Source organism: Acomys russatus, chromosome 5 (genome assembly GCF_903995435.1).
Source record: "Acomys russatus chromosome 5, mAcoRus1.1, whole genome shotgun sequence".
Classification (NCBI taxonomy): Eukaryota; Metazoa; Chordata; class Mammalia; order Rodentia; family Muridae; genus Acomys; species Acomys russatus.
In genome coordinates, this window is record NC_067141.1 from 47881459 (window position 1) to 47906916 (window position 25458).

At 41.8% G+C, this 25458-nt stretch overlaps 1 pseudogene; it reads left to right on the plus strand.

Annotated features, from left to right (window-relative positions):
* Positions 1 to 645: 645 nt before the first annotated feature.
* On the plus strand, positions 646 to 20679 carry LOC127189860 (nucleoside diphosphate kinase A-like; annotated as a pseudogene).
* Positions 20680 to 25458: the final 4779 nt, after the last annotated feature.

Sequence of the window (25458 nt, forward strand, 5' to 3'; positions counted from 1 at the left end):
ACCGATGTAAGATGAAAATGCTTTTCTCCTATGGGCCATTCAAGCAAATCCAGTAACTATCCCTTAGCCTGTGCTACTGTTTAACTCAAATGCTTATAAACATAACAGAAAACATCATAAAACATAGGAGATAAGGCTACGACCAACTGGCAAACACAAATTGTGCCTTAAGTGGCAAATAATAAACCAAGAAGAGAGAATTGCGGCAGCAGCACTTATCAAACTTTGATCATCTTATTGTTTTAGACAAAAACGTATCTGAAAAAATCCTTGGGCAAGTGGACTTTTAAACGGGAAACCAGACATTCATTTGGTGCCAAACTGATAACACAAATAATAGTCTTTAATCACAGGAGATCAAATAGAATTGCACAATGGAAGGTTCCGATTGCTTTCACTCCAGAGAAAGTCAACTCCAGCAAATTAGTGGTGAATGAGTTAGGAGTTCTGTCTCAGACATAATTTAACATGAAGTATACTGTTTCACACATTCGCCATGTTTGGCTTGACTCTATTAAGCTTTTCCAAAACTGTTTTCATGGGGCTGGGCATGTGGTTCAGTTGATGGGGGCGCTTGCTTGGCGTACATGAGCACTGTATAAATGGGTACGGCAGCACACACCTGAAATCTCAGCACTGGTGTGAATGAGTCGGAAAGGTCAGGAGTTCCGGGCCATCTTTGGCTACATGGTGAGGGAGGCCAGGCTGGGATACATGAGAGCCTACCTCAAAGCAATTACAAATAACAGTTTCACAAGGAATAAAGTAAAAGAGGCTCAATCAGAAGAATTTAAGGGTTAGAACACTTTGGAGGCCGGCTGGCAGTTACTCTTAAGTAGCCACTGGAACGGACTAAGTAAAGGAGTTAGCTGTTCAAGACTAAGCAACACACACAACATTCAAAAGCTATTCAGTAGGCATTAACTATGGTACAACGGTGGTGATACTATTTGCTCCCATAGTCTATATGTTCCATTTTCTTCAATTCACATGCATTTTCTTTCTCATCAAAATCACTGGTGGTGTGCCTGGATGCATGGCTTACCCAGCCTGTGCTGCACTCACCATGCCCCGGTGGCCGACCGCCTATTGTCTATTGTTCCATCTGAATTGTGAACTGCATTGTTTAGCAATATGTCTCAGATGTAACTGCATTGGCTAGAGTTGATTTCCTCGATCCGACAGGTATTAAAGTAATTAAAGACTTGTGTGGCTTTCAAACAGTACAGTCATACTGTTGACTGCCATAAGTCTGCTGACCAGAGTAAAGGTTAAGGGCATGAGCTCTGGAGAGCTTAGGAAAATTACTTAATTTCACCAAGTGTCAACATTTTCTTTTGCAAAATGAAAGAAATACAAGCACCTGTTTTAGAAGGCAGTTACAAGGAATTGAATAGGGTACTTAATTCATCGTATACCAAAATCAGCTAGGGCCCTTATTATCACTTCCATAATCATATCTAAGTATCAAGTATATATGTCATATATAAGGATCAGTTATCATTTTGCCAGCATTCTGATAAAATATGCCTATTAAAACTAGGACCAAAAGCTGGGCACTGTGATGCACCCTTGTAATCCCAGCACTCAAGAGGCAGAGGTAGGTGGTTATCTGTCAGTTCCAGGCCAGCCTGGTCTACAAAGAGAGTGCAGCACAGCCAAGGCTACACAGAGAAACCCTGTCTCAAAAAAAAAAAAAAAAAAAAAAAAAAAAAAAAAAATAGATCAAATAGCTAATCATCTTTGGCTCACAAGTATGTTAATATATTTCTAGTTTTTCTTTTTTATTTCTTTCAGGGTTTTTTTTTTTAAAGACAGGGTTTCTCTGTGTAGCCTTGGCTGTCCAGGAACTCATTCTGCTGACTAGGCTGGCCAGGAACTCAGAGATCAGCTGCCTCTGCCTCCCCAGTGCTGGAATCAAAGGTGTGCCTGAAATCCACTGCCTGATTTCTAGTTTTCCTATACTGTGAATTCAGTAACCCTGAGATTTCAGGCTTGAGGGATGTTCCATGAGAATGCAATAATGTGCCAAAACAATTGTAATGTCTTGATAACTGAAGGCTCTGAGCTCCCATGAGGGCCACATCCCTCTGTTTAAGGACGTGTGTTTTCTGCTAGATAGTGGAATCATGGTCCCGGTACACAAGGATCAAAATGTTCAGAATATTAGGAGCCTACCAATTCAAATGGAAAGATAAAGAGATGATTATCCATGTTACAGCCAAAGTGACAGAGAATCTTAAGCTTTACAGCAAAGCTTTCCCTCCAAACCCAATTAAGCTCAAATACAGAGAAAACTGTAAAGATGAATTACTTCCAAGTAATACAGAGAAAAACATGAGAGGTGAATTACTTCACTGTAATCCATTTCTTGGTGTTATACGTGCACCATTAATAATTCAATCAACATTATGGATTCTGTTGTGTATTAACTGGGGTCCTTTCTATTTTGCTGGAGCTATAGACTCTTCAACAATTGAAAGAGCAGTGCAATGTGTTGCCTTGCAGAACTGGGAGCTGAGAAGCAGGTCCAGCGGTAAGGTTGGCTGCCTCTGAGGCTGTCAGCTCTCTCTCTCCTGAAGGCAATTCTCTGGCTCTGTCCACTTCCACTTGCTGACGTCACAAAAAGGCACCCTCGGTTTGCCCTGTCCATAGCTTCTTCCCACTGGCTCCCATGGAAGGTTTCATTTCTAGAAACTGGTCAGAATCAGGTCTTATTCATATCCCGTGACTGAGACATAAATAAATTGATAAGGTTACTCCCGCAACCTGTGATAAGAGAGCAGTATGTTCATAAATGAAAAGCAATCGAGTGCTCCTGGGGAAAAGGAAGACAGTATTGGATGAACGGGCAATGAAAACTTCATCAGGATCTTTCCAGAGGTTGGATGGAGTAGGAATTCCCCAGGCCCTCTTAAAGTTTTTCAAACAGTACTTTGTTTTTAAATTATTATGAAGGAAAACAACCCAGACTTCTCCCACCTGATTTCCTCCTTGGCTGAAACGACAACAATGATTATGAGTGGGCGTGGTAACATTGCTTCATGCGGTATCTAGCCCCAGCTAGGTTTTGAGAATTTGAAAATGGCCCTAAAGACTTTTGGATGGTTTGGAGCTTTAAAGGTTTAACTGGCAATTTCCTCATTGTTTTGAGGATGGAGAATGTTTTAAAAGATGGAAATGCAGTTTGTATATAATAACCCAAACTTCCGAATGTTTTTACGGAGTCGCTATTTGATGTTGACAAGCTTTTGACACTCCTTAACGAGCTTGTTTATATCTGTAAGAAATAAAATAAATAAATAATAATAATAATAATAAAAGAAAAGAAATAAATTCACTGAATACAAATCTGAGCGGGAGTATTGTAAGTTCAGCTTCTTCTTCTTCTTTTTTTTTTTTTAAATGGGTGGACTGTCATCTAAATCCAGGAAACCAGCTTTTAATTTCCTTAAAGTGAAAAATGCCGACATGTCTAAAAGTTTCCATTTCATTGCTTTTCCTTTGGCTTTTGTTTTAAGAAACCCAAACAAGCCAACAGAGTGGAGTGAACACAGAAGAACTAGGTTCCAGTCTGAAGCTCGCTGTGATGGCTCAGGGAAACCACTTCATTTACTAAAATCAGGTTTTCCTCTCAGATTGTCAGGCTCCGTGAGTTATTTACTTGTTCTTATTTACTCATCTGTTCAGTGAACATTCATGATGGGTTCGGTGGCTTAGAGAATTAGAAAACGTAATAAGATGGTCTTCACTTTGAAGGAAGTCACAATAAAGCGACACAGATGAGACTCTGCCCAAAGAGCATTTTGTCATGAGTTAAGTGCAGTGATGGAGATGTGGGGAAAGATTTTGGGATTAGCTACAAAGCATATGTAAGTCACCTGAAGCCTGGAGATGGGGGAAGATAGTTTCCTTGGAGATGGTGGTGTGGGAGCTGGATTTGGAAGGGTGAGTAAGCATTTACAGACAGGACAGGCTCAGGGATGAAGACATTCAGAAAGAGGAGACGTCATGATTAAAGAATGAAGTGAGTACATTGCCTTGTGGATCAGCAACTGCTGGAGAAAGATTGTGAAGCAGAGCGTGAGAACCGAGGAGCTGAGTGGGAGCCAGAAGGCATTGGGTGGCTTTGCTGTTGGTAGGTGATGATTCATCAAAATATGTCACTTTAGGGTCAAACTTAAACAATTTCACAGTTTCTGCAATGTCTCACTCTAGCTTTCTTTAATCCTAATTTATCTTTGACATTGAAAACAATTCAAAGAAAGTGTTCAATAGCATCTATTCTGTACTCTCTCGCCTTCCAAACACCACCACCACTAAATCCATATGGACAATGTACACTGAATTCATCCTTTTATCCCCCACCTTGTTATAAAACTGAATCTGAAGAGCTGTAAATCTTTATTTGTTTTTAAAACCATAATTTTATGAATTAGTAAATTTTGGTCAAAGATGTTTACCAAAGCCCCAACTATTATTTTGGGTAAAAAACCCTCACCCAAATTTCTTTCTATTTAATAAGGTTAAACTCTTCCCTTCTGCAAAGTAGACTTAAGAACTACTAGAGTACTCTGTCGTCTGGCCTCTTCTATCTAGCATGTATAGAGCTCTGGATAGTAAAAATGAGTTTTCTCCATGTCAGTCTCTCTTTCACAACCCCTCCCACCTCTTCCTTCTTTTACTTGGAAGAGTCTCTTATTAACATGCAAATTATTCAAGTGGAATTCATTTTGCTATTATCTGATGATGGTAATGTGAATTAACTGACTACTGGACAACCAGAGTAAATGGAAATGTTCCTGTAGTACAGGGTCGAGTGTCTACAGCTGAGGGGGAAGGCCCATATTTCACCTCTGCCTCTTCAGTGGAGAGCCATTTTCAGCCTGTTAAATCTGTTCTGTAAAAGTAATCAAAAGTCAGGAACTCCATAATATTTCCAATAAAGTAATGGAAGGGTCTCAGATTTGAAAAAAAAAAAAAAAACAGAGAGAAACTCCCAAGCCACTAAATAGCAGGGCATTTCTCAATCCAACTGCAGAAACATCATCTTGGATAATAATGGGATGCTTGTCTCACTGATGAGCTGGGCAGTTGAATACAAAATGTTCTGAAGCTCTCTAAACAAGGACACTGGCTTGAAATTTGGAGCACCAACAATCATCATCATCCTTGTGTGTGGGGGGGGGGAGGGTGTAAATTTTCTCTCATTTCACTTCAATGAACGGATAAGAGGCACCATGTGACCTGCCAACAATAGAACACATTTCTTTCAGGATTCCCTTTTGGTGGGGGTGCTAGACTGCTGTGTGGAGGTCTGAACAAACTGAGAAAATAGGGAGAGTGGGTCACAAGATCAACAGGGAGAAAGTATGTAGGCAGGAGGAGCATCGGCTTGAGGTTTCCATCGGGAAAGGCCTTCCTGCAGGCTGCAATAATGGGTATAGGTCAGAGAGAATGTTTATGACAATCATGCCTTCTCATTACCCTACCAAGCCCACTCTCTGGGTGTACAGCACACGTGATTACATGTGCTCATGAGGGACCTTCAGTTGGTTCGATGCTTTGTTTTTCCTGTATTAAAAAAAAAAATCGTGTGTGTTTGTGTGTGTGTGTGTGTGTGTGTGTGTGTGTAAGTGAAGCCCAAGGGGACCATAGAGTGTGAGCTAGGATACAACAGAGTGCTACCCTTCTGCTCCCCCTCAATTACACATCATGTTCAGGATTCCCATGAGCATGGGATTCTCCAGGCCTAAGACATGTGGGAATTCAGAAACTCAAGGCAATCCTGGAGCAAGTACAGGGTAGCTGCTCCCTCCAGACGGAGCACCATTATCATGGTCTCAAAGCCAAGCAATGGCCAAGACCCACCTGAGATCCTCAAGGTATCAGGATGTGCATGGGGAATGATGGAAAGCAATGAGAACCTCTTCAAGAGAATTTCTCTATGCATCTCCCATCTCCAGACATTGTAGTCACAGCTGTTTAAAGGAGTGAACATGAAACTTCTCCACAGCAGCAGCCTGTGAGTGGTCAACACTCCAGAAACTAACCTCAGAAACTGATTGCTTCACCAAGACAGATTTGACAGATTTGAACAGAGTATTTACTTATAATTAATTTATTTATTTGTCTCTTGGTGTTCTCTTTTTTTTATTAAGGGAGGATGAGCATTTCTTTATCTTGTCTCTAGAAGAGTCACTCAAAAGCTCACTTGTTACACTCATGTCTTAGAAAGCTGAGGTCGAATGGCTACAGGAGGCTAGGCTTCCTGTTTGCGTAAACACACACACTGAGTATAGAAGCAAGGCAACAAAGAAGAGATGACCTACACAACAGAAGATGTCAGTTTATAAACCATACACATGATAAGTGATTAATATAAAAATAGAAGGGACTCAAATATGTCTTTATAGCATTAAGGGTGCTCATTTCTTCGTTTGTGGTTGAGGGCCCTTCATTTTCATTGGTAGTAGAACTCACATTTTATGTATCATGCCCTGATATCATACTTCTTTCAAAATTATTTCATTTTATTATGTGTGTGTGTCAGTGTATATGTGAATGCACATACATGGTGGTGTATATATGGAAATCAGAAGACATCTTGTTGAGTTCTCCTTCTATTGTGTGGTTCCCAGGTATCAAAGCCAAGTTGTTGGACTTTGTGGCAAGCCCATTTACTTACTGAGCCACTTACCAGTGCTGCCTCCCCTCCTGATTCCTATCTGAACATTCACAATAATGTTTTAATATATTTTTACCATAACAGAATGTGTTTCATCTAGTGGGGTCTTTATTTCCAGTATGCTTCATAGCAAGGATGATTAGCATCAGGAACAGTGTGGGAAACACATTGTCTGGAAAATCAGCTTGGCATTACAAAGTAATTACTAAACTATGGGAAGATCAAGTTTGCTTGAGAGACAATAGGCCCATTTTCTTTTCTTATTATTTAATAAATATTCAGATTACAACTCAATTGTTATCCCATCACTTGTATCCTTCTGTTCCTCCCTCCCTCCTGCTTTCACCCTATTCCCCTCCCCTAGGTCTATGACCGAGGGGGACCTCTTCCTCCACTATATGGTCATAGGCTATCAAGTCTCATCTTGGTAGCCTGCTTATTCTTTCTTTGAGTGCCTTAAGGCCTCCCCACCAAGGGAAGGTAGTTAAATATGGGGTATCAGAGTTCATGTCAGAGTCAGTCCCTGCTCTCCACATAACTGTGGAGAATGTCCTGTCCATTGGGTAGATCAGAGTAGGGGTTTGATGTTTACCACTTCTTGATGTCTCCTTGAAAAAACTTCAAAGAGAATATGAAATCTACTATTCTTGACACATTTGATTAATTATAACATACCATTATATTTCTAACTAAAGTTCATTGAAATATTCAAGGCTTGTCTACAACAAAATTCATACTTGTACCATCTTGTATACGAAATATCATATATTATAATTTGCCTCAAATTCAAGGGACAGAAAGAATCTCCTGACCCCATCAAATGGTAATTTTTGTCACATGCTTTCTTAACTCTGATAGTAAGGAGATAAGCATCAGTATGTATTCCACAGCCTATGACCCAGGTCCCCTCTATTTCATGGCTCAGCTATGTGTAGCCTTAGAAATCTAGGTTGTGAACATGAAGGAAGGAAGGAAGGAAAAATGGGAATAAACACAAGACTCCTTCCCTTAAGACATTTTCAGAAATTGATACAGACACCATTACTGACCTATTAGCAAAAACCTAAGCCTATTGGCATATTACATATAAAAGGGACCTGTAAATATAATTCTACAAGGTCAGCAAAAAGCACAGTTACTGGGGAAAAAAATCAGGAGAATGGAAACTGTGCATATAACAATTTAAGCCATTCATGACAATTCTGCAAGGTTTCTCTTTTCAGTAAATCATAATAGCTTGGGTCCTGATACAATATATTGTAGGTAATCAATGGGTGTTTGCTCAACAGATTTGTTAATCATCACAACTTACATTTATATTATTGGCTAATTTGTCTAATATTTATTTATTTTACGTGGTAATTCAGGAGCTAATAAAAACACTATTTAATGGTAATGTCAAATATTTCTAAAGACAATAATACCCTATTTACAAACCATATATCTGATACAGCCACCTTCTTAGAAACTGGATTTATTTTCTAATGTCACTGATGTAACAGAAAGTGACAAGCACATCTGAGTACACATTGCCAGTCTCCATGTGAAAGGCAAGGAAAGCTGCTGTTACAGGGCACAGCAGTTTGCCCTGTCTCTTCCTGAACCCTTTTTCCTGGAGAGTCCAGCCCAGGCCCAAATCTTTAAATGGTTACTTGCAAAACCTATCCTATCTTCAGGCAATTTTTTGCAAATCCTTCTGTCACTTAGACTTTCTGGTTCTACTTTATTTCTGGCTTCCTCTCCTCTTCACTACAGAAATCTGATTCCACCCATTGAACGACACAGAATGGCTGCTGGGGATGCCTTTTTACCTACTCTGGGGAGAGCAGGGTTGGTGGGACAGAGCAGAAGGAATGCAAGCCATCTGCTATTATATTTACTTATTATTCCAGTAGGTGGGTAAAAATACCAATTTCTTTATGTGCTATTTTAAATACAGTTCATAGAGGGAGACCCTAATCTTATAACTGTTAACTGTATTCAGATCACTATTGTTTTGACATTGATTTATTCTATAGTTCAGTATTTCTAACAATATTTTCTGTACATCTTATATATACAAAGCAATTAGAAGGGGGTCACCTTTGCAAATTCTAAATGAGTAGTTTCCTATTTATTTTTGCATCTCTGGCAAGCTGCTCTGAATTTCTATAAGTGGTGATGACATAAAGAAAAACATAAGTTAATGGTCATTTACAAAGAAAAATTGGAATCTCAAAGACAATCTAAAAAACTTGAGGCACCAAATGACCATCAATATGGATTTGTTGAACCAATTATGATTATTCATTAAGTGGAATACTATGCAGTCATTTAAAAAAATTAGAATTGGCTAGAAGGCAGGTATGATAAGAGACACAGGGGTGAGAGAATGGGGGGCGGGTATCAAAGAAGGATGCAAGTTGGAAAGGCTTCATAGAGAGAGAAGAGGTTGAGGAGGAGGTTGAGCATCTCTGGACTATGAAGGCAGGAGTCTGACCAACAAACATCAAGTATCTCAAACAAAAGAAGCAACAGGGACATAAACCCAGGAGCAAGGCAAAGCTCATCTCCTCTGTAGAAGTGCAGGCAGCTCCGTGTGGCTCAAGTGTGATGTGTACACTGGGACATGGCTAGATCTGAGTCTGGACCAGTTGGTGGCAGACTGTGGAGAGAGAGCCTTAGTGGTATTTTAAGCTGGGTCAAGGGATGCCACTACGGGCTTCAAGTAAGGCCGCAACACCATCATGACATTGGTCTTGAGCGATGACACATGTGGCTGGGGGTGGGGGTGGGATAGTTACTCAGGAAGAGATCAGCATCACAATGTAGACCATAAAAGGGGTCTCAGCAGGAGGAGAGGGAGGCCCTAAGCAGCAGGAAGTAGTGACTGGACCAAGAAGCCAAGACTAAATTCCAGGCCTCTTAAGTGTTAGAAAAATATAGAGAAATGAAAAGGACATGCAGTGACAACAATCTGTAATTTACTCTGTCTGAGGTGCTTGAAAACACATCTTAGAGTCCATCAGCCTTTGTAGGCCTATGGAGGAGACAGAAATGGATGGCTGTGGTCTGTCAGCCTTAACAATAGCTTGTATCAGTATATTTCGGTAATTACCTGTCTGACAATCTTCTGTGCATTTACATGTACATACGTGTGTGTTTGTGTAAGTATGTGCGTGCATGTTTGTGGAGGCCAGAAGGAGGTCAACAACCTCAGATGCTATTCCTCAGGAACAGTGCACATTAAAAATCATTATTTATATATGTATCTTTAGGCAGAGTCTCTAACTGGGATCTGGGCATGCCCAATTTAGCTAAGCTGACTGTCTAATGTGTCTCAAACTGGGATTCCAAGCATGCGCAGCTGTGTGTAGCTTTTGCTCGTGTGGGTTCTGAACTCGGGTCCTTGTGCTTGCTTGCACACAGCAGAGCTGCTCAAGCCCTGACAAATTTGGCTGCCTCATGCTGTGTATCCTCCCCAAAGATTTTGGTCTCACTACTTGGAGGCTGATTCACAGCAGCTCTCTTTCAGACCCCTCTGCTAGGCAGTAGTTGGTGACCCAGCCTACTACCTGATCAAAATGTCACAGGCTCTTCTAAAAGGCATTCCACGGAGAGCTCTGAGATGTCATTCCAACTCCGAGAGCACCATGAGCCTGTTTGGATGGGCTATCAAAATAAAAGACACTCTAAAATGCAGAGCAAATTACTCCTTCTTTTACCTTGCTCCTTGAATTTGCAGAAACTCTGTTTTGTAGCGAAGAGTGGGGTGTTTCTAAAGCTGCAGTAAAATCGAGGTGTTCCCCTCTTAAAAGAAGCCAGATACATCAGAGCTGGGGGAAACAGTGCCATGCCTGTGGAGCTTACAATAATACTTGGCTTTGCCTGGTGTTGAGAGTGACCAAAACGAATCTGGTCCCGAAGAGCACTCCACAAAGCTGCTTTTCTGACTCTCTGCCTCTGCCCTGCCTGCTTTTGCTGCTGAGCAGATTGCAGGAGCTGCTGCCAACTCTCCATTGCTTAATAATAATTCTCATTAGCATGCTGCCTTGGATGTGTATCACAGAGCAAAATTTAGCTTCTCCTTGGTGTGAATCAAGAGATGGGCATGAAATTCTCAGCCTAAGCAAAGGGTTTGAGGACCTTGGATGGGGTTACTTTTACACAAAACAGAGTAGCTGCTCTCTTGGGTCCCCAAATCAGGGACGCAGGGAGACAAAGAGGAATTTTACTCCCAAATGGGGAACTTTGTGTTCTTTCTGTCTTTCCACTTGCAGCCTCTGAGTTTGCACTTGTTTGTGCCTTGCTATTCAATAGTCTAATACACATTCCAAACACTCAGGGCCTGTCCAAGTCCAGCGCCCCGTGGAGTAAAATGCTCCTAGTTCTGATGGGTGCGTCTACCCAGCACGGCAGCTGGCCCAGGGTACCTGTAGTTCCATGACTTTCCTAAGGCCGCTCACATTAGCTTTCGTTCCAAAAGCGAACAAGAGGCTGTTTGCTCTCCTGCAGATGCCAGGGTGACTTGAACGGCACTCTGAGGAGACACGCACAACCTTGCACATTCACAGCCTGTTTAACAGGGGCTGTATTTCCCACAACGGCTTTCACATGCCATCTGCTGTCACATGGTACCACGTGCCAGGTCCTTATAAGAAATGTATTTGATTACTCCCTTCCTCATTCCTCCTTGAGAAGTGGCAAACTGAAGACAACTTCAAGCAAGGTTTCACACTTAAGGAATTATGTGCATATCAAATGTATTGAATTAAAAGAGGATTTTTTTTTTAATTGTCATTCCCGGCTGCAAAATGGCAATCAGACACCCTCATGAAAATTTTAGAGAAGTCATCAGACTCAGTGGGTAGTGGAAAAGACACCACTGAAAAGTAATCTTTTGTGTGTGTGAATCTACTTGCCAAAAGAATGACAAGAGAAAAAAAAAAAAAAAAGAATTGGAAGGAAAGAGTCCAAGGTATTTTATAATTCTATGCCTTCTTTTTCTTGGTGCTGGGGATGGACCTCAGGGCTCCATGCACACTGCAAAACCTCTGCACCCCCAGCCCCTCATGGCTGCCATTCTCCTGTGGGTTTGTGTGCCCTTTCTCTGATCCAATCTAGTGCTGAGCTCAGTGGTAGAGGAGAGCCACTTTCTAACAGGGTGAGGGCACTGATACAAAGCATCCTGGGAACAAATGAATTAGCACATCCTGTCACGCTTCCTCTTGAATGATGGCGCCTTCTTTGTAAATTGAAAAGAAATGTAAAATGGGAGAAAAAGCAAAAGGAAACAAGACAAAGCAAAAAAAAAAAAAAAAAAAAAGCAATAGAAAAGCTCTCTGTGCCTCCTCTCTTCTCTCTCCTCCTTCATGGCCTGTTGGCAGCACACTGTACTGTGTCTCAGTCATACATCTTTATGTACTGTTCTGATGCTGTCTGGGGGGAGCCTAGAACAGGAGGCTGGAGAGACAGTCTGTAATTGAAAGTTCTTTCAGGACAAGAGTTCTATCAGGCCTGCTAAGAGAGTCAGTCCCACCTGCTGGCTTTTTTTTTTTTTTTTAAATGTTGAGCAGCTCTGAAAGGATGCAAAGCATAATGAAATTGAATAGTGTCATTTCTTTTATAATTTCTCAGTGGAAATATCGTTTCAAAAGTATTGATAAGATGCACCAGTGTAACCAAGGTTTTTAAGATGAAAACACAGACTATAGCTTGTTCCGGGCATGTAGGTTGCATTTGGCTTCTCTGAGATGGGCTAAACAATTGCTGTAATCTGTAACAATATGGGAATTCATAAGCACTCTTAGGCAGTGCTCAGCTCTCCAGACACTGCATCTCTCAGCCATTAATACTATGCCACTGGCCCATGTGCGTGTTTGTTTTAAGAAGATTTAGTCTCTGGTTATGGGGTAGTTTAGAAGAAATGCTAGCTATTTAGGATCTAAGGAACAGAGGCGAAAACAATTGTATTTTAACCAGCACGGACATGATCTAAGTATCGGTGTTCATGTCTGAGTGCAGCCACACACAGCTCCCACCCAGCTGCTGAGCTGTCTTTGCCTGGAAGGCAGTTGCCGTGAGGACACATGGAAGGCATTGCGAGCCTGCTTGGCTCTTAATTCCCTGGACAAGGAGACCCCTGAGGGTGAGCATGTGTCTGTGCGTCTTGCAATGCCCATGCTGTGAGTTTTACCGCCCATGTAGATTTTGCTCCTGGGTAAAGGATAAGCTACATTCTTGTTGGATTCAAGCGGGAGGGGAGACTATCCTTATTGATGGTTCAGGTGTTGTGTTTAGAAAGACATCTTTATATTATGTATGTATTTATGTAGCAGTATTGTAAGTCCTGTTGAAGGTGGAAATGTTACCAACACACACAGCATCCTCCTAGGCCCTGGATAGCAGAACTCACTTTACACCCAGATGATGTCTGTGGGAGTCTCAGCTTGGTTCTCGGCCTTACTAACAAGCTTTCCCAGCTTTTGTCATCTGGCAGCACACCATGCAATCCTAGAGTTACCAACAACCTGGGCTTCAGGAGTAGTCACATGACCCTGGCCTGCCCTTTCCTCCGGTTCAGTCAGAGTGCTGCCCTGGGATTCATGCCCACACTGGGGAGGAAAGAGCCTGCCTTCTTGCTCAGGAGTTGCTACCTTACAGCTGCTTGCGGGCATGTTCTCTTCCACGCATAAGGTAAAAAGAACAAGCCAGATTTCAAAGTGAAGGCGAAGATGGGCAGCAATGGGAACCCTGTCTAGAGAAAAACCCGATGGTGCCGACTGTCTGTTCAGTTCCCAAAGCCTGGCTTCCTGTGGGCCCTAATCAGCTCCTAGTGGATCCGATGGCCACATCCCGTGACTGTGTGGTGGGTTTCTGTTATTTGCAACATCCCTCTTACAATAGACATGAGTTCTATGGCTCAGGCATACTTACAGTGAAGGGAACAGGTCATCTTTCCACCAAGGCTGCAATTACAGCAGTACAGGGGAAGGAGAAACAGCGCTTTCCCAAGAGCTCCCTCTCCATCCGCCCCATCACCGCCCCCGTTTTTTTCCAGAGTTGTTCCCCAATCTCCTGTGATCTTCCTCGTGCGTGCGGAGGAAAGGGGATGGTATGGTCACATGCCACAAGGCCACAGAAGGGAGATTGGAAGTTTGTGGTAAAGGCCCGTGGCTGAGAACGAAGGACACTGTACTCGTACCTCCTGAGTCTGGGCCCACAGTCTTGGGCCTCAGTTTCTCTGCTTATGGTTTTACCTGAGAGGGCTGGTTCAAAGAATTCACACAATTAATCCCAAGCAATAGGAGTGCCAAGAGAATCCTTTGTGGATATGAGGCCTTGTTGCCTTACGGAGCAGAAGTGGAAGTAAGGAAAACAGAGGGGGTGGACCGCTAAGGCACTGGGGTGTCTCCCCCAGCTGCGGGCCAAGTTAGAAGTTGAGCTGAGGTTGGAAAATCACTACCGCCGAGGTTTACCTTCCAGAGTGCTTCACAACTATATGATGAGAAGAAAGCAAAAAGAGCAAAGCAGCTTGCTGGATTCGACCCCCAGGGGACACGGCGTCAGGAAGTCCAAGGGACCCAGAGTTGTGCATTTCCAATGCGTTTCTCACTGGTACTGATAGACTTGGTCCCATGACTCCTTGTAAGGAAAGTGCTAATCTAGGGCACCTCTCTTCAAATCCTGGACTCCACGTACACAGTGCCACAGCATACTTTTTCTTTTCTCTCTCTCTCTCTCTCTCTCTCTCTCTCTCTCTCTCTCTCTCTCTCTCTCTTTTTTTTTTTTTTTTTTTTTTTTTTTAACAGTGCACCAGGCAGGGTACTTTCTCTACCCCAATGCAACGCTGACATCTTATCAGTATTTCCAAAACATGAGATTCCGGGAATAACGGTTCATATCAAATGCTCACTTTCTGCACACTTCTGCAATTCTGTGTTATGTAGTTGAAGTCGAACTGTGTTATTCTGGACCCAGGCAACAAACGCTGAGGCAGAATGGAAAAGGATTCTAAACCCTGATGTCCATGTTCCCTTTCAGTGCATTTTAATCTGGAAGAGTGTGGCTTGGGAGTAGGGCTGTGCGGCAGCAGAACGTATGGGAAGTGATAACTTCAGCGCTCCACATGAAATGTACATCAGGAGAAAAAATAAACAAGACGAACTCAAAATACTGTAGCAAATGTTGGGCTGAAATACTGCCAGGTGTGGAGGTGTAGAAATATGAACACACAATTTGGTGGCAAGGCACAAAACTGTTTAAATCCTTCTACAGAAGTTTTAGAGGACTATAATTTTGGCATGGATATCTATGAGCACAGTTACCAGGTTTATCATGTAAGCAGGCCAACAGAATCTGTGAGGATTACCTTGTCCAGCCTTGGATATTGCGTAACTCCTGAAAAACATCACCTTCACATATGCCAAAGAATACAACATGGAAGAAGAAGTCAGAACATTTTTTCATACCCCACCCCCCCAAAATACCAGAAGGTGTGAATTGTCAGTAAGTGGTAGCTCGCTTGTGCTCACTCCACAAAGTAATATTCTTACAAAGGACTCAAGTGAATATATTTGGGTACATGCAAGTGTGTGTGTGTGTGTGTGTGTGTGTGTGTGTGTGTTTAAAACATTTTCTTAAGTTTAACTCACTATAAAATGTGCCGGTGATAACTTCTGCTCATCACTGATGCCGAAGTAAAAGTTTAAGATGGAAGTTTCCAGGCTACATCTATATAATGGTGATGTACATCTTTCAAACGATAGAATCTGAAATCTGAAATGCATTATCCCAAAAGTAACTGGTAAAGGGTAGGGATGGAGACTTATATACCCTGTATTTTAAAATTAAGATCATGGAGCCATATCATATAGTCATAACCGTTGTTACCTCTGGCTGATAGTAGCTGCAACCTATGAAGTGTTCATGCTGTCACCAGCTTTTAGTAACAAAGCTGATGGGCGTGTAAGGTGGCACAAATCCTGGGGACTCTGCTCTCTTTTGTTCCTTATGTCCCCACTATCTTTCTATCCAAGTGGTCAAAACCACAGCACACACATACGTGCAAGGAAGGCGATTACCCGGCCCATTGACAAACCTAAACCCTAGCTATGAAGTGGATTTCACTAGGCGCGGTTTACAAATACTGAGATGTTAGTTTGGAAAAAATAAAATAAAAACAGAAGCAGAGTCTAGAACATTAACACAAAACAAGGAACAATGAGAGTGCTCTGTACTAGTAAGCAGTTAAAGAAATGCCTTTGGGTTTGTTCAAAGTTTTCTCCTTCACTGCTTCCCAAACTGAGAAGTGAATCTATCTATATATTATATATGTGCACATATATGTGCAAGACTCTTATTCATTTCTCATCGTCACTGTAGTGCTCACAGAGAGGTGTTTTCATAATCTGATAGGTGAGAGAACTTAAGGAAGCTTTGCGCACGATTGATTAATAGCCAAGTGAAGTGGGATGTGCAAATCTGCTGTCTTAGACCCAGAGAACTGATACTTCCACCTGCCTACTGCTCCCACACATTGGAGACAGTTTTGTGAAGATACAGTTTGGAGGTTAACATCTTGTAATGGATTCTGTGCTAGTGACCGGGACTTGGGATAAGTGCAAATGCAGGGTAGGAGAAGGACAGGAAGGCGAGGGGCGTGTGGGAAAGACTATGGAGGTAACTCCTTTAAGAAGAAAGATGGATTGAAAGTGTGCCAGTCTTTTGATTTGTCCTGGGATTGTTCCTGACTGTGGAGTAATGGAGTAGTCAATCCATTTGGCATGCATTTATCAAGTGTTTGTTATACAGAAGCACTATCCTTGGGTCATAGGACTTGTCTCCACTCTTAGAGCGCTCGTGCACTGATTCTCGAACTGTCACCCTCACGATATCCTGAAGACTTCAGGAAAGTTCTGATGATAGTGGCGTACCTCTAAACAACTTGGATTCACTTCCTGGTAGCAGTTTGGGTGAGAATGGCCCCTATAGGGGCATCTCCAGAAGGTGTGCTAGTTGGAGGAGGGGTATCACTGGCCCAGAGTCTCTGTCTGTCTGTCTGTCTGTCTGTCTGTCTGTCTGTCTGTCTCTCTCTCTCTCTCTCTCTCTCTCTCTCTCTCTCTCTCTCTCTCTCTCTCTCTCTCTCTCTCCCTCCCTCCCTCTCCTTACTTCCCTCCCTTCCTCTCTCCCTCCTTTCCTCCCTCTCTTGTCTTTCAGCTTGCTGCTTATGAATCAGTATGTAAAGCTCTTAGCTATTGTTCCAATGCCATGTCTGTCTGCTTCCCACCATGATGATCATAGACTGACCCTCTTAAACTGTAAGCAAGCCCCGAATTAGATACTTCCTTTTATAAGAGCTGCCTTGGTCATGGTGTCTCTTCACAGCAATAGAACAATAACTAATACATTTGCCCTAGAGTGAAATCCAGACATTAACTGTTTTAAAACTCTGAGGTCTGGTGATTAAAATGTAGTCATATCTGAGAATCCATTTAGGGATGAGGTAAGTCAGGAATGGTAGGGTGGTGATGAATTTTATAGGAGGACTATTGGGCCCTTATGGAGTTTGTGCAAATATTTTTATTTCCTATTCTTGATGTGACATGTAAAAGACCAGGGAATACTGAAATCATTAATAAATAGGCCATTCTGCTGCTGCAGATGTAAAACGCATGCTAACTTGTAAGTGGGTATGTATTGTGTATCCATGTGCCTGCGTGTGCCTACACACACGCACGCACACATGCATCTCTCTCTGAAGAGTCAATGAAAAATCTGAACCACAACCCAAAAACTTGCTCTGAATGGTTTTCCCTTTTTTTTCAGAATTTATCCCAGTAGAGCAAATATAACCGATAAAATCAGAACAGAAAGAGGGACCTTAGACACCATCTTCCAGCGCAATCTCTTTTGTCTCTGGAGAGAGGAAGCTACTTCAAATCCCAGAATAAGACAGGGATGGAGCTTGGCACAGAACCCACTCTTTCAAACACTTTATGGGTAGCTGGATTGTAGATCACATCCCTGAATAGGATGCAGCATTTAATTGCATCAAGTGCGAAATTAAATGCTGCATCCCAGTTACATCTTTACGGTGCATCATCCCACAAAGGACAACTATTCTGTCGTTGCTCCCGACTCTGCAGAATAGGAAGAGTGACAGTCCACGAGGTAGACATCCAAGGCTCAGTATCTCAAGAGGGGCTGATATTTCCTTACAATCCACACACACACACACACACACACACACACACACACACACACACACACAAAAAGAAGAAGAAGAAAAATGACATCTGAGGTTTTCCCCAGGTAGATAGAGTGCCAAGCGCCTGCCAACCTTTCTTTCCTCTCCCTGGGTCGCCTCCGCAGTCCCTCTGCCTGCTGCTGTTTTCATTGCTATCATTATTTCTGTTTCTCTGAGGCTAGAGAGCGCTGCGAGCCTGCTCTGTCCTTCTCGGTCGCTGTCATCTGACGGTTCTCTAAGCTCCCTTCCATCTCCCGCTTTTACATTATTCCTCACTCTCCCTGAGGTGTTCACCATCATATCACTCACTTTCTGCCAAGGCTATTATTGCTGCTGCTGTTCCCTGCTGGCTTTGTGGCTTTAATCACCACCCTTTCCAGAGAAAACTCTAGCTGCCCTGATTATAAGATTTGGGTCCTCTGCCCCATCTTGTTGGTGAGACTAACTGGGCTCACAACACATACTGGCTGGAAACACTCAGTCCTGTGCAATAAATTAGTTTACTTGTTTCCATGTGTTGCTCTCATCTGTTCCCGAGATGATACCTGAGTCCTTTGCCCCTCCCTTCCTCATTCTACCCTCCCTCAAGCTCTTCCTCCACATGATATTCCCAGCTTCTCAGAGTCCTCACGACTGTTTGGTAGCTACTCTGTCATAGTATTGTTGACTCTATGGGCTTTGGCCTCACCATCTTGCTGAAAGCTGCCACACACCAGTTATGTGACCTCAGGCAAATCTCTGACCTCTTTGGTCCCTAATAAAGGGGGAGACTAGTGTTAGTGAGTTCATGATGTTGTGGCCATCGGATGAGATGGTGCATGGGGAGCACATAGTACTTAAAAAAGTGACTTCTCACTGACATCAGCTGCTATTATTTGATTGTGACTATCAACTACTTATGTACAGATCCTGCAGTGTCGATATATATATCTTGAAAGATAGGAGCTTTACAACAAGGCTACACTCCCAATGGAAGCCACACTACTGCTGTGAGAAATTAATTCAACCATACCCATCTTGCATGAATTTGTAATAAGTTCTATATCACTTTGCAATGTTTAATGGTACAAGCAAACTCCAACTTTGAAACTATATTACAATATTCCTGGAATGCTAACACACACAGCTCCTTGGAATAGCTCCTTGGAATGAAGGTATCATTTTACCAGGCCTAAAAGCTGCTTCCAAATAATTTGTAAACTATGATATCCAGCATGCGGTGATGAAAACTTACTAGGCTTGTAAAGCAACAGGACACAATGAATGCGTCATAGGAAGAACAGGAATCACAGCAAGCTGTCCCCAACACCTGAGTTATCACACTTATCATATAGATATGCTGTACAAAAGAGCTGGGCTTGCTCTATTTATGGAACCAATCTTAATTCTGGAAATATCTGAAGTAAACTAGCAACTCCAAAGCGTAGTGTAGCATAGTAAGAAAAATAATTAAAGCTTAAAAACTACAGTTCTTAAAATTAAGATGAGCTTAAGGGCAAGTTTAAGGTAGTTAAAAATTTAAATTATAAAACAGATGACATTAAGAAGGAAGGCTCTAGAAAACAACGTGCAGTGACAAAGCAATGGAAAGCACACCAGAGTGGGTAAGAGGCATCAGGAACACAGTGAGAAGCTCTGGTCCAGAAAGTGGGAGGTGAGGAAGAGGGACAGAGGGAAAGAGAATAGTTTGAAGCTGTCCACATCAAGAAGGGGTTACTCTAAGGTGGTGGGATGCCCAGTATATTCCTAAGCAGAAGAGGTGATAAGACACCCACACCTGAGGAACAAGGACAAGGAGATCGCCCTTCAGAGTGCGATGGACGCGCAGAGGCACTTTACTTCTCAGTCCTGATAAAGGAAACCAGAACAGGACAGGATGGTATTTCAAGCAAATATTAAAATACAATATAGAGCCAGGCACGATGGCACATGTCTGTAATCCCAGTACTTGAGGAGGCAGAGGCAGGTGAATCTGTGTGAGTTCAAGGCCAGCTTGGCCTACAAAGCGAGTCCAGAACAGCCAAGGCTACACAGAGAAACCCTGTCTCGGAGAACTTTTTTAAAAAAATCAATATGGTAAGAGGACATCTTCTTATTTACTGTTAAATTCCTTTAAAATATTAAAATATTGTAACTTAGACACTAATAGAGACAAAAGTTTGAGGTTCAAGAGAAAATCCAAATAAGATGTTTGGGACAAGTGTCAGAAAAGAAAGTGGTAACTTTAACCCAAGTAATCAGTAACTATATTAAACATAAAATGATCAAAAACTCAATTTGAAGACATACGTACAAAGACCTGGCTTCTGAAGGGGACCACGGCCAACAGTAAATGTACCTTCATTGCCATTAACTCTCATGGGACCCTACGGGGGCTTGTGGGCAAGATCATCAACTGTTTAGAACAGAAGGGATTTGCCTTGTTGGCTGGAAATTTATGCAGGCTTCAGAGGGCCTCTTCTCAAGGAGCAGGACCGACCGTCCCTCCTCCACTGGCTTGGTGGAGTACATGTACTCAGGACCCGTGGTTGCTATGGTCTGGGAGGTGCTGAATGTTATGACTGGGTGATGCTTGAAGAGACCAGTCCCACTGGCTCTATCTAAGCCTGGGACCATCCGAGGAGACTCCTGCATCCAAGCTGGCAGGAGCATCGTCCATAGCAGCGATTCTGTGGAGAGTGCTGAGAAGGAGATCAACTTGTGGTTTCAGCCCAAGAAGCTAGTGGATTGCAAGGACAGCGCTCAGAACTGGATCTATGAGTGACAGGAGGGCACCTGCTTTTCTACCTACTAACCCCTGTTCTCACAGGCAGGGGACCAGCAACTCTAGATATTTCTGGAACTTCCTTTGACCTGGAAGGAACCTCTGAGAGCTGTGACTCCCTGTGCAGCGGATTAAAATGTTTCACCTCCAAAACAATAATAAAAAGGAAGGAAGGAAGGAAGGAAGGAAGGAAGGAAGAAAAGAAAACATGTATACAAGTGACATTATAAATATAATACATATAAATGCAACTGAGTGGATTATATTTAGGCATATATACATATATATGTGCACACACACATACACACACACAAATACATGTATGCATATAACAACAATTCATTAAAAAGCAGTTGTTTTGAAAGAAAGCAAGAAGTATATGGGAAGATTTGGAGGCAGGAAAGAAAAGAGGGAATGCTGTAGTCTTATTATCTCAAAAATGAAGGGAAAACTCAATTTGAAAGAGAAATATGACTGAATTGTAAATAAGAGAAAAATCCAGCTAGGCAGTGGTGGCACAGGCCTTTAATCTTAGCTCTCAGGAAGCAAAGGCAGGTGAATCTCTGAGTTGCAGGCCAGCCTGGTCTACAAAGCAAATTCTAGGATAGCCAGGGCTACACAGAGACACCCTTTCTCAAAAAACAAAGGAAACAAACAAACAAACAAAAATCCAAAAAATAAAACAAAAGAAAAAATCCAGTGATATGTGCTCAGTAAGAGATAGTGAATAGAAAAGGATACAAAAATTCACAGTTAAAGAAAAAAGAAATTCTTTCAAACACTTCCTGAAAGAATGACCCATGGCTAAGGTTATGCCGGTGTAAACAGCATGGCCTTTAGAGTAAAATCACTCTGTATGTTGATTTTTAAAATGCCCTATTTACTATAAAATTACAAGTTATGATTTGCAAGTGTCCAGTAACATGGCCTCAAAATACAGGAAGCCAAGCACTGAAATTATTAAAATAAAAATCACAAGTCTATAAGCACAATGGGAGGTTTTCAGTTCACACTTTGGTAACATGGAATAAAAGGCCAGAAAGAAGAGTAATATGAACAATTCAAATAACAGATAAAACTGATATAACAGCACCTGTGGTGAGAAAGATAGGGTCTTCCTATGTAGTTCTGGCTAGACCAGAACTCACTATATAGACCAGGCTAGACTGGAATTCAAGAGATCCTCCTGCCTCTTGCCTCCCAAGTGCAGGAATTAAAGATATGTGCTACCATGCTGGGTCCAATCCAGACAACACATTCTTTTCAAGCATGTAGCCCATAAACGGCTCAGCAGAATGCTCCCCCAATCCAATGAAACTATACTATATGTTAATAAAACCATATAAAAATTTGAAATTGAGAGATACACTACCAAAGAATTCATAAGTAAGAGGGGGGAAAACTGGCCAGGTGGTGGTGATGCATGCCTTTAATCCCAGCACTTGGGAGGCAGAGGCAAGTAGATCTTTATAAGTTTGAGGGTAGCCTGGTCTATAGAGCAAGTTGCAGGATAGCCAGGGCTATACAGAGAAACCCTGTCTTGAACCACTACCGCTTCCCAAAAGGTAAATGAAGATCAGAAAACAAGTCAAACTTCCTGGATTGCAGCTCACACAGTAGCTTAATAAATATGACAGAAAAGAAGAAAGTCTAATTAAAAAAAAAAAAAAATCAGTGCTTTAAAGTATCTACTGTTAGAGAACAGAGAGGTAAGCCAGGGTAAAATGGAAAAAAACTAATTACTAAAAAGGATGAAGGCAGAATTTAAGCAAGAAAACGAACACATAAGACACTGGGCAAAGCCAAAGGCTGGTCCTTTGAGCAGGAGAGATAAAATACATAAGGTCCTGGTAGGACTGGTGTAGGAAAGGAAGAAAGAACATTAATGGATATTGGCCATGCAAAGGGAGCTCTTGCTATAGATTCTATGATGTTAAGTTGAAAAGCAGGTGTTCCGTCAAGACTTTTAGATGGAGAAATTCCTAGGTAGATTTACCTTTGCCGTTAAAAAAAAAATGGGGACTGTGAAAAGACCCTCAAAACTGACTCAGCAGTTAAAACCCTTCTCATGAGAAGAAGGCGCCAGCCAGAGCAAAAGTGAGAGGGGGATCTGAGGGGATGTGAGTGCACATGCTCATAACACATTCTGCATATGCACGTACGGAAAGAACAGGATCCTATTCTGGATCCAGCCAGAGGGTTTCACTGATGAGTTTGCCAAATGTTTGAGGATGAAATTATAGGCTTAAAAAAAAAAAAATCTAAAAAGTAAAATGCAGGATGCTGTCCCAAAATTACTGCGTAAGGACCAGAATAACCTGATAACAGACACTGACAAGTGCAGAAGGAGAAGGGGGAATCTGCCAGCCATTCTCACTCATGACACAGATGCTGGTTCTAAATAAAATATAAGCATTGTGATCAACACATAAAACCCAAGGAGCGGGAGGGACACTGCCACTAAACTCGGTATCTACTCATCGTAATGCCTTAGACTTAAACAAGAGCATCCTCACATTCGCGAAGCCATCTGCAGGAAGAGTCACCTTTGTAACGTTCTCTAAGTAAAAAAAAAAAAAAAGGAATATTTCCCTCCAGTCATGTCAGTAGCACTAACATAGCATCAATTCAATATTTCACCTTATTGTTCATTTAAATGATTATTGTGCATGTTCGTGTGTGTGTGTGTGTGTGTGTGTGTGTGTAAAAAATCATGGTTAATATATAGAGGTCAGAGGACCTCTTTGGGGAGTCAGTTCTCTTCTTCCACATTTACGTGGATTCTGGGTGCCAAACTCAACTCACCAAGCTTCATTGGCAAATACTTGGCCACTGTGCCATTTCACAAGCCACCTTCTGCCTTTTAAAAATTACTTGGTAGTATTTTCAAACAAAGCAAAGGGGGGAAATGTAGGGAAAAAAATCAGAATTATTTACAGAATATAGAATTGTTTATGTAGAAAATCCAAAATGATAAAACATAAATCATTATAATTTATAGTTGAATTTAGACGCTTGCTGACTAATAATCAACATAAACTATCAAATGTTGCCTATGACACCAATCAAAGAATACGTAGTATTTTAGAGATTCAATCTTAAGTTACAACAAAATGGTATAGACCCAAGTACACTCCAAATAAATGATGCCTAATGCTTTTTCAAATAAAAATATAACCATTGATTGTGAGATATTCTGGAAGATCTAAGACATGGGGGGGAGGGGGATCATATAAATCTAGATTAGAAATTGGGACCATAATTATAAAAATTACTTAAGTTGACCACTCTGGGTCTAAAATTGAAAGTGCCACAAGCAGAAAATTCTGTGCCATGAAACTTTGCTATGTGTAGAACATTATGTAAAAGCATGGAATAAAGCTACCTTCCGGCTGTATATATAAGATCTGTGTGAAACATAAATGAGCCTGGTCTTCCGACTGGGCTGACAGCTCTGAGGGCATCTCATTATATGTAGGCAAACTATAAAATTTGAAGCACTTTTAGTTTGAAACAGTTTAGATAAAAGACATTCTTTTAAAATGATAGATTCTACAGAATCTTCCTAAAAAAAAAAAAAACCCAAGAGATGAGCTAATAGACTTGCATAAAGCTTTCTTAAAATTTTATATTTAAATGAAAAGGGCTGAAAATATCTGTGAGGGACAAGGACAGAGAGCTGGTTTTCGTGGTATTGTGTGTACGTGCCACTGGTAGAAGTTCAAATAGTTATATGACAGGAGGGACTGAGTAAAGAAACAGGCACACACATTAGGACACTTGGATTATGACAAAGGTGACACCTTGGGGAAGAAGAGACAGTATGGTCTTACAATAAAAGAAGTAAGCAAATTAGCTCATCAGTGGGGAGAAAGTTATTAGTAAGTCCGTGGTAATGAGTCATCTTGATTGTCAACTTGGTTGAATCTAGAGGCACTTTGATTAGTAAAGGGTGTCTCTGGGAGTATTTGTGTGTTACAGAGACTCATAGGTACAAAGGGTCTATCCTGGCACATGGTTTAATCCATAGACGGATTACATTTCTAACTAGAATATTAGGAACTGGTGGATTGTGGGAGAGATGACTTAGTTGAAGGCAATGAGTGACTAGGGTGTGCCCTTGAATGTTATAACCTGGTCCTTCCTACCACTTCCTGGCTACCCTCAGGTGAGCCACTTCTGCCTCATACTTCTACCTCTATGTTTCTTCTTTGCTTCAGGACCACAGTGATGAGATCCCAGCCACAGATTGGACCCCGTGAACGCAGGACTGGAAACACCGTTTCTTCCTTTACGTTGTCTCTCCCAGGTCTCCATTTCACCACTTAAAAATGGAATGAGAACCTACTGAGAAAGGCAAGGCACCATGATGTATAGGCAGCCACTGGGAGAGACTGTCGTCATGACTGTCTTTTAATGGAAGCTGCATCTGAACCAGAGGCCTGAGTAGATGACGCTGATACTGGATTTGAGTGGGCAAGCGTTTGCTCAGTCTGCCTTTAACATGCTGGGAGGCTTTGGGCCATCACCACCTACCTAGCTACATCTTTGGAAGACATCTAACGCCATACCCCTCTGGGACCACTAAGACCACAGAAGCCTCTGGAACCTAGTGTGATGAAGATAAGCTCAGCTCCTCTTTATTTGAAAAATTATTTTTTTCCCCAGCCTGAGAAACTGAGCACCAAATACGAAGTTTCCAGCAAAGAAGAAGCACGGAGAAAAAAAGACAATGGCTTCTTCCCACAGATGTTTTATTTCATCGACACTAGCTTATTG